The sequence below is a fragment of the Chroicocephalus ridibundus genome, chromosome Z (assembly GCF_963924245.1).
Source record: "Chroicocephalus ridibundus chromosome Z, bChrRid1.1, whole genome shotgun sequence".
In the NCBI taxonomy this organism is placed as follows: domain Eukaryota; kingdom Metazoa; phylum Chordata; class Aves; order Charadriiformes; family Laridae; genus Chroicocephalus; species Chroicocephalus ridibundus.
This window is the reverse complement of record NC_086316.1, coordinates 17,477,617-17,480,895: the sequence shown is the minus strand read 5'-3', so window position 1 is coordinate 17,480,895 and position 3,279 is coordinate 17,477,617.

Below are 3,279 nucleotides of genomic sequence, written 5' to 3'. Positions count from 1 at the left end.
CAGTTCAGTTCTGCATGTTTTTGGTAATACAGAGTTATTTGTATCATAAAACTGAGGATGTTCTATGCTCTTATCATTTGCTGATAAGAAACACATCAGTCTTGCAAGCTCAGCAGCTAGTATTTATGTATATCTCAGTTTTGATCATGAACCATATCTTTTAGCAGGAAATTAAAATCTCTTGTGGAATAGTATCAAATCCATGCTTACAAAACACATCAGTGGAAAGCGTTGCTGATGTCTCTTCAGAGGATTTAAGTTGACCGTGTTACATTAATCACCTCTGAAGTAAAGGAATGACTCATAATTGTTTTCCATTACCTTGTGTTTGCTTTTTCAGCATTGCAAAAATGCCTGGGCCAGGACCGCAGATCATAAATTTCACCAGGCTTGCGGACAAGTCTTTGAGTGTTTTTTGCCATGCTATGTTACATGTTAGCCTTTTTCTTCTGATTATAAGAATCTGTTTCAAATATAGGAACTTATGAAGCATCGTGTTTTCAACCTTTGGTTCCTTTGAACACAATGCTCCTGCCAGTTCTTATAGATGGGAAAATTAATCTATAAGGCTGTTCCATATCCTCTAGGATAAGCTAAGACCTATTTGCTTTGCAATGAAGTGACTGAAAACTACTGTGTACTAATACTGAAATAAATAGACTGCATTTACCGCTAACAGAAAGATCTCTTTACTAACACAACAAAACCTCTATAAAGAAAAAGTTTATGTGATCACTTAAGGACGCAATGGAAACATTTGGGTCTTAGCAGGACTGATTTCTAATAAAGGTGGATTAGAAATGTGCTTCCTGCGTCCAGAGATGTTGCATTTTTCAGTTTTGTTTGGTTTGGTTTTTTTTCTTCTTTGAATGGGCTTTTCTGTATCTTACTGTTTCCTGATCTCCTCTGTTCCTTGGCTTGTTTATTTAGTCACTTCTCTGCACCAGCAGTACTGACCTTGGGTGTCATCGTGATGAACAGTGCAGTTTTACACTGTATAATCCACTTGAGAATGGTGTTTTACTGGCTTTAAGATCCATACTGAGTCCTTCAAAAGTGCACACCAATAGAAGACCCTTGATAGAAAAATGGCATCTGCTCATCCTCCTTTTGAAAAGTGGCCAGGGTACATATGTTCCAAACAGGGAAAGAACATAGCAAAATGTTAATTACAAGTTAAGAGTGTAGGGCAAATACAGCTCAGGATGCACAGTAAGCCAGGGTAAACAAAGCAAAAGACAGAATCTGTCAGCAAAGAGGTCAAAGAAGAAACTAGCAAGTTTGGAGGAAGTTTTTCATTAAATCCAAGGGAGTACCAGAACTCCAGTTCACGGTTTAGTGCGATGCATCATTCTTACTGGGGTTTTAGAACTGTCCTCAGAGATCACATTCACAACATCTCATGGCTTAAAGATGAGAGACTAGGGAAAGGTATCTGCACTTTTCAGATTATGTGCTGTTAATAAAATCCACAACAACAGGATTTCAGCCAACTTGCACCTGGGGAGAGGCATGGACAGCCATCCCCTTTCAGATCAGTTAATCTAAATATTTGGAAATCAATTTCTGACTTCTTTTTTCTGCAAGTAGACTCTTCCTTGAAGACAAAGTGTTGTTACAGGTTGGCGCAGCTGCATTTTCCTGTTCTTCCTCATGCTCATGCCCATTGAACGGTTACCAGTGGGTTACGGCAGCACCATGTTCCCAGACTGGTTAAAAGGATCAGCTTTCAAATACAGGAGAAATATAAGGAGAAAAGAAATAAAGAGAAAAGATTATGCAGAGAAATCTGTAGCATCTTTGGCTGGTCACCAAGTCATCGGAAAGATTCTGTCAGACCAAAGAAAATCATCAAATGCTTTTAACCAAAGCCAAGATAAAGTATTTTTTGAATTGTATTGACAGTCAAGAGGTAGTGCAGATCTTCATGCAAGTGATATGAAGATCTCTTGTATCTCTTTATATAAGAGATATGGCTACTTTATCTGGAGGCTGAAAGAGCTCTCAAGGGCTGGATTGTCAAGCAAGGAACTATTACTTTTGACGCAGAAATGGGCTAACACAGCAGCTGAAGGCATTATCTGATTTGAAACCACTGAAATCACTTGACTGAAGACAGCTATGACGAAGGGGCTACTCTGGCAAATAAAAAGTACAGTCATGTCTGCAGCCTGGGTTTGATTTAGGCAGAACTATGAAATGCAGAATGAGGTTCCAAGTTCATGCTTTGTGACCTTGCACGCTGGAATACGGTTGATTAATAGGAAATTTCCTTTCTTCCAACATGCTGAAATCATTATACCACAGGGATACGACCTTTTGCTCAGATACTCTTACACATTCATATCCAGACCCTCCTGGAAGGAACTCAAGGGTAGATTTTATTCATCTAACACAGTAGTTAAGCCACGAACTTTGCTCCAGGCACCAGAGTAAGCTCCACCTTTGGCTTCTCTTTCATATTGACCATTTCAACTAAATATTCATTTAAAACCTCTCTGTTCCCAGAGAGAAGACTGACCTCAAAACTTACGAATATCAATGCTGAGAAAAGAGACATTCACCAATCCAAAACTTGGTCTGTCAACCCTCACAAACAGCCTCTTCAGCCAGAAAGACATTAAAATTACCCAAGGTGCTTTGCCTTCCCAGTGCGGAGTTTGCAGAGGCAGGTAAGAGCAGCACTGCCCATGAGGTCATCCAGGGCCTTCTATCCTCTGTCATGACATACCGAAGGGCTTCAGGGCAGTCCTTCTACTGACTACAGACACAAAGGAATCTATCAGTAGGCTACCAAACAAACTTTCAATGGGCAGATGCAGGGGTGGCACCTGACAGGGTATGGGAAGCAGCAGTTCAGTTGTAGACATCAAAAGGACCCCATGTCACTTACTGGGTGTTGCAACGAGGAGTGCACACAGTCTGTGTTACCCAAATGAGAATTGCGAAAACTCCTTTTCACTGCAAGTGTCCTCAGTGATATCACAGGGTCATAGAATGGTTCAGGTTGGAAGGGACCTTAAAGATCATTCACCCTGCCCTGGGCAGGGACACCTCCCACTAGACCAGGCTGCTCAAAGCCCCATCCAGCCTGGCCTTGAACACTCCCAGGGATGGGGCATCCACAGCTTCTCTGGGCAACCTGTTCCAGTGCCTCACCACCCTCACAGTAAAGAATTTCTTCCTGATACCCAATCTAAATCTCCCCTCTTCCAGTCTGAAGCCATCAGCCCTCGTCCTATCACTACATGCCCTTGTAAATGTAGTGCACGTATACTG